The sequence below is a fragment of the Apium graveolens genome, chromosome 4, assembly GCF_009905375.1.
Source record: "Apium graveolens cultivar Ventura chromosome 4, ASM990537v1, whole genome shotgun sequence".
Lineage (NCBI taxonomy): Eukaryota > Viridiplantae > Streptophyta > Magnoliopsida > Apiales > Apiaceae > Apium > Apium graveolens.
In genome coordinates this window covers 87,698,747-87,714,792 of record NC_133650.1, presented here as the reverse complement: position 1 = coordinate 87,714,792, position 16,046 = coordinate 87,698,747, and the positions used below count along the sequence as shown (strand labels likewise).

General features: G+C 34.1%; 1 pseudogene; it reads right to left on the bottom strand.

Annotated features, from left to right (window-relative positions):
• Positions 1 to 3,972: 3,972 nt before the first annotated feature.
• LOC141716800 (abscisic acid 8'-hydroxylase 3-like) lies at positions 3,973 to 6,296 on the bottom strand (annotated as a pseudogene).
• Between the last annotated feature and the right edge of the window lie 9,750 nt (positions 6,297 to 16,046).

Genomic DNA, 16,046 nt, shown 5'->3' with positions numbered 1-16,046 from the left:
TTTATTTTACAGATCTTTAGTCTTGACCTATTTTTTAAAAATCTAATGCATTTCTATGATTTTTTTGGATGCATAAAATTAATAAAAAGCAAAGCGAAAGAGTTCGTAAGTGAAAGTATCCCCATAGACTATCAAGAAAAGCATATATTGGTCTAGAAGAAGAAGAAGTAAGATTTTATTGGCATTATGTAATTTCGGCACTGCATCATCTTCATTTTCTACTCACAATTAGTCAATTAGTTTCTATACTTGACATCGTGAATGGGAGATACTTTTTAATATTAATGTACATTTACATTTTTAATATTTAATTTTAAATCAGGTGAAAGCAACGCGATTGAAGCCGAGAAAAAAAACCTAATCGGGCAATTTTCTGGAAAAAGGCTCGTATGCCAAAGGACCCGACGGTTGTGATTGATGAGGACCTTGCGAAGAAATTTGATAAAATTGTAAGGCCATCTGCAATACTTCTTGTACTCTATAAATATTGACAAACCTACTATTCACAACCTGATAAATTGTTTGCGTGTTAATAGGATTCTTTAGTCGAGATTCAAGAAAAAGGTGAATTCAAACCATCCGGGAGCAATGATGTGCTCTCTGCCGTACTAGAAACCCCTGAGCATTCAGGTAGGGTTCATAGAGTTGGAAGTTTTGTAACCCCGATAACTTATTTCAATTTTTCGAGAGGGGGAAAGAACCGAATTAGTAAAGATGAATTGATCGCCTGTGATAAAAAAGGGAGGAGGAATTTGAGAAAAGAACGGAGGAATTTGACAAAAAAATAGAAACTTTGATGTCAGATATTGCAGAATTAAAGGCACTGATTGGGGCATCAAATCTTCGCCTGTCACCAAAGTTTTCTGAGGGAGATAGTTGTCGAGGTGCAAAAAAAATGGCAGATGATTTGACTGCGGAGCCGGTAGCTACAGAAGAGATGATGGAAAATGAAGGTGCCAATGATTGTATTGCTGTTGATACAATTGACCCTCCACCTCCAGCACATGAAGAGGTAAAAAAATAGATGCAAGTTTTATGTCCAATGCAAAGTTGCCTTTTTTAATTGTTGTTTCTGATCAAAGAGACTCATATTTTGATCCATATAATTATAAATTCAGGGGCCGCGTAAATGTGAGTTGTCACTGGATACAATTGACAACAAGGTAGCTTTTGGTGTTGTTTTTTATGATGGAGATATGGCTTCCACTACTATTTATGGAATGCCTCTCAAACTGGAGCATGCTCGTGTCTTAGTGGATGGAATTATTCAGGGAGATACCCAGGTTCCGGTACCGATAGCTGGTGAGATAGAGACGGTCGAACAAGCAGTTGGCTCTCTTCTAGCCTAGCCTCGAGATTTGATAATCTACGCCCCCAATGGTCCTACTCCTGTTCAGGTATATATTTTTTTAAGGCCCCTTTTATAATATTGATTTAAGGAACCTTGAAATTAAAGGAACCTTTAATCATAATTTTACATTTTTAATAGAGAAAGAGAAAAGTAAAAAGAACCTGTAAAGAAGGGTGAGCTGTAAATTACGCAATACCTTTTTTGTAAGGTGGTGCTGAGTCATAACGTGCCTGAATGATACAAGATGTTGTATAAACACGCAAGCTGTTTTATGAAAGCAACTGGAGCCTCCTTTCAAATTTCTTGTGATTTTGATGTGTTTGGAGTAGAAAGAACCATATTATTATTGCATGAAAATATAATTGCACTCTCGGAATTTAAAATGTTAGGACAAGCAGTTATATCAACATATAAGGCGTAAGTTTCTTTTGTTTTTTTATTGTCAATCTTGTATCATTTTACATTTTAAGGATAATTATATAAATTATAAATGTATAAAACTCTTTTGACAGGTTCTTATGTACCATGGTTCATGACAGGAAGAGTTTGGACATGTACGCATTTGTTGATCCATCGAGATATAAATTTAATGCTCAGTTTGAAACTTATATCATTAGCAGACTGAATGATGTTGTTCTTCACTTCATGCCTTTTAATCAGAAGTATGTCAAGTGTTTCAATATATTTGTTTATTTTTTTATTAATTTTTAATCCCCATATTGACCTTGATCTAATGACAACAGTATGCACTGGATGTTGGTCGTAATTTGGGAATCAGAATTTTTTTTTCTCAATCCATTATCAAATGCTACCCGTTTTCCAGAACTAGAAAATGCATTAACGGGGTAATTAATATTTTTTTAGCACATGTATTTGATGTTATTCTATCTCCACATATGTTTATTTTTAATTTGACAATATTCTTAATTTTAGTCTACAGAGCAGTTAGATCTTACAATGCTCAAAAGGGAAGGGTGATAAAAAATCCCAAAATTATAAATCTCGCAGTAAGTAATTTTGAACTTTAATTTAATAGGTGCTTTGTACTATAATCTTTTTTACTTTGTTGATTGATTATATATTTGGAATTATCGGAATAGGGCTGCACTAAACAGCCTGATGGCACTGAATGTGGATATTGTGTTATGCGATATATGAAAGATATCATTGAAGACAAAGAAATGAATTTCTTTAAATTGGTAAGATTTATTTATTTGATTTTTGGTACTTAACGGAGAAATGAATTGTTAAGTACCTATTTCTTTTACTAGAACTATTTGTTTACTATTGTTTTTCCTTTTTGTTAAATGTGCACAGTGGGCCAGCAAGAATCGGAAATCCTACAACAGGAAGCACTACAAGAAAAAAGTCCATAGACATCGGTTTTTGGCCGATGTCTATGTTGTTTGGCAACCGATGTTGATGTCGGTGATGTCTATTCTAGACATCGGCCATAACCCGATGTCTTTACTTACTTAGACATCGTTTCTGGCAAAAAAAATGATGTCCATGCATTGTTTTTTTACAAAAATTGTTAGAAATAAATAATTTAATAAATAAATTACACCTATTACAACAGATTAAACATATTACGAGCTATGTTTTTTTCCACATAGACATCGAGTATTTTCATTTGGGTGATGTAAAATCAGATATTAAACATCGATTTCTTTAGTGAAAGGTGATGTCTATATCGACACATAGACATCAGTTTTATCCCAAACAAAGTGTTGTCTATGTTTAATTTAGACTTGAACATGTCAGTCTTTGACATCAATTATTCATCTAAAAGCGATGTACATTAACTTTTTTGACATCAGTTTTTCTTCTTTAAAAGTGATGTCTATATTGTCACATAAACATCAGTTTTATCCCAAACAAAGTGATGCCTATTTTCAATTTATACTTGAACATGGCAGTCTTTGACATCAGTTTTTTATCTAGAAGTATGTACATTAACTTTTTTTGACATCAATTTTTGTTCTTTAAAAGTGATGTACAATTGCTTTTGTAACTAAGATATATCAAATATACGGAACTTGCACTCAAGTAAACTAAAGAAATAATAGATTTGAATACATGCTTAAATACATAGTCTGGTCCTTTATCATCATCAAAATAAACTGCATCTTACATTGAAAAGATACTAGTTTGTTTTCTGTTATGCCCATCAATTCATCATCTATATATTTTGGTGAAGCATCTATATTCTCACGAAAACTGGATCCAAGTTCCCGCTGTGTTTTAGAGTTTTGTCCACCAGTTGACTTCTGCAACACGTCTAAATAGATGTATGTTCCAGCTAATTCTTGGCGAAAAAGATTTAAAGGTGGCCTGTAAAATAGTGAAGTATGATGCTCAAGGTTTTTATGGAGTATACCCAAAGTCAAAGCAGGGACAGAGAAAACATATATCAGTGTGCGGAAGTTCTTTATAGTTTATACCTCTCAGCAGAAATATGGTGCATTCGCGATCTGAGATTAGTATATGAATTATAAGATGCAGCAAACTCTAAGATAGAGAACAATATATCCATGACGCTGATCTTTTGCAGGAGGCACATTGGGCTCATCTATCGGAAATTTAAAAGATTTGCCCATGTCCTTCTCCCCCGACACAAACATGTACATACAGTCATACATGCGGACATCGTGTCTACGTATTTGATAACTTGTAGCAGATCCGTTCATGCTTATTTCCGAGACTGAAAAAGCCTTGCTTACAGTATGTTTACTTAAGAAAATAGAAACAGTTGCAACATTTTGTTCACAGTGCCTCAACTTTGATAGGTAACTTGTTCTTGGGCATCCAGACTAGTGTTGTTGGACACTGTCATCTTTCTCTAGAGCTGTCCACCTGCAGGCAAGGAAACAATTTTATAATGGAACTAAAATTCACTCCCTGTAAGCTTCTTTACATGTATAATTTTAGGAGCCTAAAACCTTTTAACAAAAGAGCTGTTTCAATAATAATTTGATGCTTGACAAAATCTATAATTCCATTTTCATGCTGACCAGTTTAAATTGTATTGCTATGAGGTCTCATCTTCTAGTTAATTAATACATTGTCATTTATTCCTTAAGTAGTCTTACTTGTATCTGCAAACAAGATGGTGAACAAATATACAAAGCTCCATCTTTGCAAGGTTGATTCCTGGGCACATCCGAGGTCCGCTTCCAAATCCAAGGTAGCCAAAAGGCTTTATGGGTGCCTGCAATTGGTTATAAACATTGAAACTAATAAACGGACAGAAGTTATACGACTAAAGTCAAGTAATCTGAAAGTCCTGAGCAGCTTTTCTTGAATACCAAGGTAAAATTATTGCCATACGAAGAGTTTCACTAATAACCTGATATTTGGAAGAATTAACAATATTAATATAGCTAAATATTACAGAAATCTTAACACCATAACTAAATATTACAGTTTTGGTTCTTACTTTTGTTGTGTAAGGCATGTTTGTGACTTCTGACCATGTGAGGCTTGATCCTGTTTTTCTGTTATCCAGAATTTTCGTGTGTTCTTTCTGAAAAATCAATATAAAATTTGTCATTTCGAGTAGTAATAATCTGATATTTTTGGTTATGCATAGAACACTGATTACCCTGAGACGTTCCAAAACATCTGGATTTTCTTCAATAAATTTAATGAGCCATGTCAGTGCTGTAGTGGTGGTATCATGTCCAGCGACGAGCAATGTTAGTATGTTGTCCTTTAACTGTTTATCCATCAGTTTATCATCTTGAACTTCTCCCCAATCATTTTTAGTATGTTTCTATATCAGTGACTCCAGGAAGTCCTGGTGTACACTTTTTCCTGATCTTCTTTTGGAAATAATTGAATCAAACATGGCATACATCCTATCGCGTGCCTGAAAAAGAAAAGATATATCAATACATACCTTTATGATTTGTTTATTTTTAATTTAGTTGGACACAAAGTTTTGTTCAGTTCATCTTTAAGCATACCTTAATACCTCGATCATAAGCAGTTCCAGGAAGCTTGAGTGGCAAGGATGCAAATGAGGAAGAAATTGATTTAAAATTAGTTCGGTATTTGTCTTGCTCTGTACCAGTAGGTTCCAAGCTCATAATCATGTTTCCTATCACCTTTAATGTGAACTGCAGAACAGGAAAATTACGATTTATCTCAAAAGGTTACTTATGACGTAGAACCTGTTAATATAACAAAAACATGATGAACGAGCTTAACTGCAGAAGCCTCTTCAAGAACCAAAACCTCCCGGTCTAGCCACTGGTCTAATGTTTCAGCAGCCAAAGTATTTATAAATTGAATGTATTTTTTGAGGCTATCAAATGAGAGAGGCTCAACAATCAATCTACGGAGCCGCTTATGTTCTTCACCAGACTGTTGGAGCAAGCTTGTCGAACCAAGTACCTGTTTTCCAGTGTAAAAGAGGTTTAAGGTAACCAAACCATCTTTCCCTGTCAACAAAATCTTGCATGCGTCTCTCCCGGTCATGAAAATTATATATTTACCTAGTACATAGCTCTTGAACACCTTGCCATACCTAACACAAAAGGTTAGATAAAAGATTATTAGTGTTGGCCTATATACTGCCATGTATCTTGATAAATGTTGAAGTACCTTTTTTTGTCTATTTTTGATGAAACTGTAAATCCCCTGAGGACTCGAAAACTCTGACAGAAATGATGAACTTTCACCAACAACAGGCCAACCCAGGTTACCAGGAATTCCTTCCAACTCCTTTGGAGAAGCCCATGCAAATTTCCATAATGCAACTAAAAACACAAGGAACAACACGAGAGCGATGACCATGCTTATTGTTCTCTATTTGGAATTACAAGTGCCAACAACTAGACCTTTGAACCTTCCATCATGAGCGCCCAATGTGCCTCCTGCATCCTTCCATTAGCATTTCTAGTACCTCTATACTCTTCCAGAACTGCTCCTCTTTCTTTCTCCAAATCATCTGATGATACCCGAATTTGTACTAGGCATAAGGTTGAACCTATAAAGATATATGATAAAATCTCAAATTATATAAAAAACCAAAACGTCACTATTACCTCTGAACTGAATTCAGCCAGTATAGATATAGCCTGAGGTAAAACTTCAGGCTTGTCAACCTGAACAAAAAATTCATAAACAGTTTCATCAGAAGATGTCACTGTATTTTGACAAGCCCCAAATTCTGCACCAACACTTTCAAGAAACTTTATAATATCATGATTCGTGTACTTGTTAGTCGCACTGAAAGCAAGATGCTCAACAATGTGCGCAACTCCGCACTCTTCCTCCTCTTCCAACACCGAGCTGCCATATAAACTTGTCCAATTATAAAAACAACCCAAATAAACTGTGTATGCAGGAACTATAACAAACAAGTAAACACTTTTCACTACAACTCCCTTGATTATACCCAAGATTTCATCTACAATCAAAGTACCTTAAATATAAACCAAAGATTACCTCAAATATAGTTGTATCATATAGAAAAACAAAATTAAAAAATTAATAAATGAAAGATAAATCCAAGTAAACGAAAATAACATGCTAATTATTACCCAAACCATATTCCTTATAACCAACAAAGAGTATTAAAATTAAAAACCCCAATTTAAAAAATTAGGGTTTCGATTTTAAAAATCCCCAATTTAAGAAATTAGGGTTTTGATTTTAAAAAACTTAACTGTTAAAGCAAAGAAGACCATAATAGTATTCATGTAAAGGAGACACCAAGAGATTGTTAGCAGACCGGTGAAGGTGATTGTGATGGTGAACCCATCGGACCTGGTAGAGATGGTGGTTACTAAAACAGCAGAGCTGGTGGCGGTGGCCATTAGAGTAGCGAAGGTTGTAGTGGTGAGAGACGAGTGAGAAAGAGAGACAGAGAGAGAGAGAGAGAGAGAGAGAGAGGGAGATTCAGTGGGAGTTGAGAGACGAGAGAGAGATTTGTGAGAGATTTTTTTTTTTGTTTTTAGTTTCTCTGGACAGGGAGAATAATTGGCAATCAAACGAGGGAAAGTTTTGTAAAATTTCACTAAGGGGGGAAACAAATTGAAGTGGCCCGCGCTGATTTATTTTAGAGAACTTTAGACATCAGTTGTTAAATAATCGATGTCTTCAAATAACAAAGACATCAGAAAAAAACGGGGTGATGTTGTTAGCTCTTTTAACATCAGTGGCATCCGCAACCGATATCTAATGTGTGATGTCTATTCAACTTTTTCTTGTAGTGAAGGATCTTGATGTTGTTCGTATGGAGACTCTTGGCTACATCGAAGGATTCATGTAGCTAGCTACTTTGCTTCTCTAAATCTCATGAAATGAAACTGATGTTTATTAATTATATCGAAACATTTGTAAACTTACCATGACTGCTCTTGATATTATGGTCGTATAATTATGATACTTTAAGGTTGTATGCGCGTAGCGCGGGCTGTTGATCATATTGTTTTTATGCTGATGGTTTTTGGTAATGAAACAATTTGGTACTTTAAGGTTGCTATATGGATTTGGTGTTAGATTTAGATAGTATTGTTTTGGTTTGATCTTGTGTTGGCTTGCTGGTGGTTTGGTTAACTTGGGTAGGTAGTTTTGTATGTTTTGGTTTAGAAGCCATTTGGTATTTTTGCCATTTGGAATGTTATGGTGGTGCATATAAAACAATTAGTTTCTGTCCAATTTTTAGGCATATAGACATTAGTTTCTCCACATATTCTTAAAAAATATTGTTAAACATCTACATGGACATCAGTTCTTAAACAAATCTGCAAAGCACCTGATGTAAATTTCAAACAAATACATCGGCACATTTTTAAAAACTGATGTTAAAGAAGGCGGGAGTTTAGTTCCTTTTACATCGGCTACAAAATGATGGTGCATGTATAGACAGACTACGGTTACCATAAGGAAACCGATGTTAAAAAGCCATAACACATCGGGACAGAACCTAAAATCGATGTCAAAAAGTGATGTTAAAACAGAAATTGACATCGGTTCTATGTTTATAACTGATGTAAATGTCGATTTATACTTTGTAAATTAATAGTTAAGCTGTATAATTAGATCATATTAAAGCTATTTAGAAAATATTGTAATGCAGTTTTTGTTAAAAAGTAGTGAATATACATCAGTTTTTAAGCTTAAACCGATGTCAAAGATGTTCCCAGACATCAGTTTATAATCGATGTCATATGGGGGTACCTTTCTCTACACCTGCATAGACATCGATCAGGAAAACCTTTAACATCGGTTTTGGCCGATGTCTATTGAAGGTTTTCTAGTAGTGTCAAACAATGTCTTTATTGTTACTACAATCTTCAATACTTCATTCACTATTCTTCATTGACGCTTGAACATATAAATAAACTCATTTTAGTGAGTATAACTTCAATACTGCATTTGTCTTATTTAACCTTTGTTTATACCCTGTCTTCAATTCTTCAGATTCTTTATGTTTCGAATACTGTATATCTTCAATCAATGCTAATACACTGAAATCTTTTGATGAGACTTTTACGCTGAATCTTTAACACTTTCGAAACCTAGAATTCTTTAGCCTTTATTCTTCACTAAAGCATGAACATATTAATAAACTTCTTTGAGTGACCTGTAAACAAACTTGAAGCCTTCTTCTAGTCTTTTGATTATTTGTATTTTCATTGTCTTCATTTCTTCCTAATTTCTTGCGTTGACTTAGTATTTTTCACATGTCCTGTTCTAGTGTTGAGTTATCAAGTCTACTGTTCATACAGGTTCGCAATGTCACCAAAAATCTCCCCATATTTGATTGTTAAACCTAACAAACAAACTAATAGACAGGATAACTCAACTAACAACTAGAAAAAGATAAGTATCAGGACTTGTAAATAATGCTACTGATTTTCTGGACCAAATTATGTATTTCCAGATTTCTTGAGTAACTAAAATGAATGATTCTTGTTCTTCTAGCACTAAACTAATCTTCAAGTAGTCTCATTATATTTAATTGGTTCTCCAAATCTCTGCCAGATAACACTTCTCAGTCTTGAAGTAATCATCAGTAGCTACTAGTAGCACTTCTCTGCCAAATATCTTGTATAATTTTTTATCAGTAGACCATCATATAACATCATCATGATATCACTACACATATATAACATTATGTTCTTACCTAGTTATAAAGAGAATTATTTATATGATAACTCTACTAGTTCATATTTAACTGCAACTTCAGTTGGAGTGCCATACCATGTCATTGACGATTGCTTGAGTAAGATACCAGTTCATACCAACCTTAAGTGAGTTTGTAAAGAAGAGATATACATAGTCCATTTGATCTGCAACTGCAAAGTCTAGGAACTATTGTGCATTAACTTCTTCTTTTGACTCACCAACCATTAGTGCACTTGTTCACATTCACCATATAGATATTGAAGTTTGATTGTGCATCAGGTGCCAGATATGTCATAATATCCTTAAGTCTCGTCCCTTTTGATTTCTGTTAGATAGCACTTCAAGTTAATAACCTAGCATCCAGTTTGGCCTTGTCCCTCATAATAATGCCATTGTCATCTAGTTTTGACTTCTGGTTATCCTTGTACTAATAATAAAATTGTCATTTGGTTTGGATACCAGTTTCCCTACAATCTGCTTTTTGACTGATTGAGTTCATCTTGCTTTTAAATCACCCAATCCGGATCTATCAGAGCTCCTATAATTTTTATAGTTTCTTCTTTAGATAGAAAAATAGAAAAATAATCATTCATACTCAGTAGCCCTGCTAATCATTACTCCACCATTTGGATCACCTAAGAACTAGACTCTGGGAATATTATTAACATCAAACCCTTTATCTCAACAGATATGTTCTTGTTGTGTCATATTGATTTATAATGTGGTGTTGAGTCTGACTAGTTAATCTTTCTTTTGCTGCCCCTAAGCTATTAATGGGTTTACTTAAAAATCATGATCCTTTTTGAGTGGCTTCATTGAAGGACTACATTGTGTAGTTGTACTATCATTTTACTACATGGATAAGAATCATTATGGCCAGTATTTTCTCCTGTAATAGCTTGGAACATGATGTTGATCAGCACACTTGGACTATCTATCACCTTATGTTGATCAACCACAAATGCCCTGTAGGTTGTAGACTCCACTGAGTAACCATGAAAAATATTCTTACGAGTCTTAGCTTCAAATGCCAATATCTTCAAACAACTGAAAAAATTTCATTTTTTGCTTATGTAGAACATTATCTCCAAACACTTTCAGGTTATTCAGTGTTTGCTTCTGTTGGCCATTACCTCATTTGTGGTCTTCATGTATACATCCTGATCAAGGCTTAATCCAAGTTGTAGCAAACTGTATTGACTGCTCCAGCCCTTTGGTATTTAAAAAGTCTTAATTTGCTTGACATTCTCCTTATTGCTTTAATCAAGTTCCGGTACTTTCTTTGTACCACTTCATTCTTACATGGAGTTCCCAATGCTGAATATGTCTCAAAATATTCTTGGTGTTACAGATATTATTCAAAACTACTTCTTGAATTCAGTCCCATTATCTCACCACAAGATCATTTCTTCTAGAGTTGCTTCCAGCTTGATCTTCTTCGATATGATCAATTACCATATGTGATGTCCTATCTTGAAAATGCATGAACAAAAGCTTTGTTTATTAAGAGTAGTCATCCACCATCAATAAAGTATTTTTTTACTTTGATGAAGAAATGACATTGATTGATCCGTAGAAATTCATTCGTATCAATGTTAACCATATCTTTACTTCTCTGTGATGTTGTGTTTGACTTCTCTTTTTTACTTGCCTCACTTATTTCATCCTTCTGAATTCCAGATCAGGCAGTACTCTCACTAATTCCTTTTTACAAAAGAGTTCCTTAAGTTGATGTTCAAGGGTGAGAGCTTATAATGTCATACCTAAACTTTTGTCAGATGAACTTTTACATTAAAAACCATTAACTTCACCTTTTCTCGAGATTCCAGTTTAGCTACGAGCATATATTTTCCTTACTCTAAGAAGAGCAAGCTTTTTAACCTTTATGCTTGAGATGAAACACTATTCATTTATTAGATTAACATTTTATCCTTTGATACTTCCAATTGTTATTAGTGACACCACTGATTAGTTATTATCAGTGATACCAATTGTTGAATCCATGATGACATTCCTTTTTCTACACAACTTTTTCCCATAATATAAACCTTTGATGTCATCTCCAAAGATTATTGGTGGAATAGCTTTGGTCAATCACATTTGATTGTGAGGCTCTTTCTTTAATCATATGCCTTGAGTATGAATTACCAAGTATACATATGAATTATTTAACCTGTTATGTCCTGCACTTACATATAGATTAAAAGTTCATGGTACCCAACTTATCAGTTTGGGTCCAGATGGATTAGAGATTTTGCTTTTAACAGTGATAACAACAGCTTCAACCTTAACATGCTAATTCTTATCTTTGACTGATCATTTTCTCCATTCTAATACCCTTGAAAAAATTGTCTCTGGGCTAGGAGAAAAATGATTCCAACCTTACATAAGGAGGACTAGTAGTCTTTGCCCTATTGTAATTCTTAAGCATTCTTTTTTTATAATTAATGCAAGTACTAAGAGATATATTCATGGCATTGAAATAAGCAATTATTACAATAAGAATACATGGTATTCATTCAGAAATATTACACATAACAATTAAGCAAGATGGACATGATATGGAATAAAAAGAATTCATAAATAGATCACTAATTATGTCTAATTCAATCATGTCATTATATGTCATCATATTATCTCTATTACCAAAGTCAGTTTAACATACAGCTTGATGTACTATATATTCTACTGACAATAAAGGTAATGCATCCATCCATTAAACTTATAAATTTTAAAAATAATTCAGAACGAATGAGCAAATAATATTATAATAGGATTAAGATGATAGGCAGAAACAAAGGTCTTATATGCTAGAAAACATATATACCACTTAAGAAATAAATCATGTTAAACAAAGATTCAAACACATATTTAAGATCATCTAAAGTATCATGCACAAGCTAACATCATTCCTAGTTACAAGAAAAATATTCTAGAGAATTAGTTCAAAATTATCTATGTGAGATGTTATCATGCTGGAGCGAGTGTTAAACATTTAACACTAAGATCTTAATCATGCATTGAATATTAAAAACAAAATATTACAGTGGTTCAAGAAATTGAAAAATGAGATATGTGAGTTGGATCATCTTCAGAGATTGTTATGAAAGAAGATATTCATGATTTTAGTTATCGTCATCTGATCCATCCCAACTCTATCCCTATGCACTTTAAGTTTTTCCTGGATTCTTCCTTAAGAAAACATTCTACAGTCGTCTCAACTCGTTAACCGAGTCCCTACTCATCATTGTTTATCAAGTTTCTTGTTTTGTCGTGGAAAACCCTTGATAATTACCTGGCACATATTTCTTGTCATATCTGTAGCTATCAAATTTTGTATTTGTCCCCATCTCAGTCTTGTAACTACCTCTTGAACTAAATTTTTAAGAGTCTCTACTTCGGAATAGATAGGCTTGATCCTTGGATATAGCTTATGTACTTCTTATGAATCTGATGCAACTAAACTTCTCGGAGATGTGAAACACTTCCCTGTCGTCGTCCAGTCCCTCAAGTATTCGTAAAGTGTACAAATCACTTTCATATACCTGAGCTTCCTTTGATTCAACAATCAGTAACCCTTCTATTATGTTCTGAGGTCCCAACTTTAATGCCTTTAACTTTGATATTTGCATGTCCAAACTATTCTCTCTAACCTCCTCGATTCCTTTCTTAATGATCTCTTCGATTTCCGGATAAATGTAGCATTGGTACAAGACACTGTGTGATTGTATAATCTAGAATCATTAGAGTTGTCATAAAATCTTCGAAAAAAATTATACCCCTAGAAACTTTATTCCTTTCCTGCTTTTGAGAATCCAGTGGTATCCTATGGAGTAAGACTTTGAGGAAATTCCATAATTTTTTTCAGCAGTTCTTGAAATCAGCTTCATTGGAATCAGAAAACCACTATCTTCCAGTTTTGTGTTCAGGAATTTTTTGTCCGAATAACATACGGTCTTCATTTTCTTCTAAAGATTAAAATCATCTTTAAAGCTCAGAGGAATATTGGATCTACCAATCTTTTAAGAAGCTTTGGATTGAATAAGTTCAAATTATTTAAAATTCAAAAATCTCAAGAGTTGATAATTTTTGAAAATTTAAAAAATCCAAAAATATGAGAACTTGATTGTTTGTGCTGACACATCGGATCTGATCTGTATATCGATCAAAAAGATCTGATACCAATTGTTTGGTCCCGAAGTATCGTAGAAGGGGGGTTGAATACGATATTCACTAAATTAAAAAATTATTTTGAATCTTTTGCGGATATATAATTTAGTGTTCAGATAGTGGTTCTGTGTTCTTGAGGTGAATACTGTTTAGGACAATAAAGTAATGAACACAAGATATTCAGGGAAGTATATATTCATATATAAATCCTCGAGGGTGTTGCTACAATCCGGTAAATAAAATTAACCAACTACAATCCAAGAACAATAATGTTCTTGCTTCTACAAAGATTTACAAATTAAATCCTATACAAAGATTCTTAAGTGGCATTTAAGTCCACTTAAAATGATCTATAAAGGCTTGGATTGATGTTTTGTACTCAAGTTATTTATGTGTTTGATTTATTTTGTAGTGTTTTTGCATTTCGGGCATATAACAGGGATCAAGGAGATTTAGCATTATTTTGGTGCTAAATTGGTGCTAGGAATGTGTCCATGAAATAAGCTCGTAGATCGCCATCTCAAACCCGCAAGAAAAACATAAATCAAAACATTTTTCAGAAGGTCAGCGTGCCCGCGCTGTGATAGCGCGCGACCGCGCCGGGTGAACAGAATGTCGGCGTGCTCGCATTAGTGAAGCGTGCGGCCACGCCGGGTCAGGTTTCAAGAATCCTCGTTTTATAATAGAAGATTGATTTCTGGACTTCTCTGCTGATCAGGGTTGCTATATAATGATAACTTAAGGTTATTTTTTATAACGATACGCAACAGAGCTTAAGGAGAAGACATCGAGAAGACCTATAGCACAAATACAATGAAGGCGAAGAAGATCTAGTTTATTCTTGTGATTCTTTGTTTTGAGTTGTAATCTTGGATGCTCATTTCTTGTTTTGTTGAACCTAATATTTTGGATACGTACTTTGTTTATTATTTATTTTATAAAGACCTAGTTTATTATACCATGCTTTCACCGGAACCCGCGGTGATGATGAGTTTGGTTATGGGCTAATCGTTATCATGGGGTTCTAGCGGATTTACATATGGATATCAATAGTTTATATGTTTTGATACCTTAGTGTGTAGTGATTGTATGATATTCTCGTATTGGTTGTGCTTATTCATTTTATGAGCGTCGTGAACTTATTATATAGTGTGTTAATCTCTAATGAAGCGACAATGAATTTAGAGGTTTAGAACTTCTCATTCTAGCATAGGTTCATGAAATTGTTATGCATGATTCGTATAATTTTAACCATCTTACTTTCCCTATGTAATCACGATCGATAACTTGTACATTAAACCGTTATGTTATCAAATATTATGGACATATAGAGTCTCAATATAATTGGTGTCTATTCAGTATCTATCTCTTTTGTGGATGTATGGTAGTAGGGTATTCGTATAACAAAAGTTGGCGTTTACTAGTTTTGTGTTATCTGATTAGTATCATCACCATTGCATGCTAAGATTAAGAACAAAAAGGCTATTGAATGAAGTAGTAATGAAGTTAGAATCCGATATTTGTGTTATATAAGTAAATCAACCTTTTAATTCTCGTAGTTAATTGCATGTTGGTTAATAATCTTAGTTATAAACAATCTAAATTTGTTATTCATCTTAGCATTGAATAATAACCATAGCGTTGTTGCATAATTGCATTGATTGAAATTAACCTAAACCGGTCTCTGTGGGAGCGAACTAGAATTGATTCTATATTACTTGCGATCACGTATACTTGTGAATATTAGCGCGTGTTTTCATCCTAACAAGTTTTTGGCGTCACTACCGGGGACTCAGTGTTAATATTTAGTTTATGTGTTTGTCATCAGTGGTCGTTAAAGTTCATTGACTCGGACATTGTTACTTACTTGTTTCTTTGTCGTATTTCAGGTACTCTAGCGAGCGTGTATGCATACGCATTCTCGGTCTCATAAGAGAATATTGGATCAACCTGAGGAAGAAGTTGTAGTAGAAAAGGAAGATTTTGAAGAAGTTCTTTTCGAGGAGAAAGTTGAAGAAGAAGCTTTGATGGATTACTCTCAGCCGAAGATTAATGATATTCAGTCCAGCATTGTCCGACCAGCCATATCGGCTAACACCTTTGAGATCAAGTCGAGCACGATTCAGATGATACAGAACTTAGTTTTGTTTGGGGGTTCTTTGATAGAAGACCCCAACATGCACATTAGAGATTTCATCGAGATCTACGACACTTTCAAGTTCAATGGAGTTTCTGAAGCTGCTATTAAGTTAAGCTTTTCCCATTCTCTCTGCGGGAGAAAGCTATGTGCTGGTTACATTCTCTACCACTAGGGTCTATCACCAAATGGGAGGATCTTTCTCAAAAGTTCCTAACTAAATTCTTTCCTATGGTGAAGACTGCT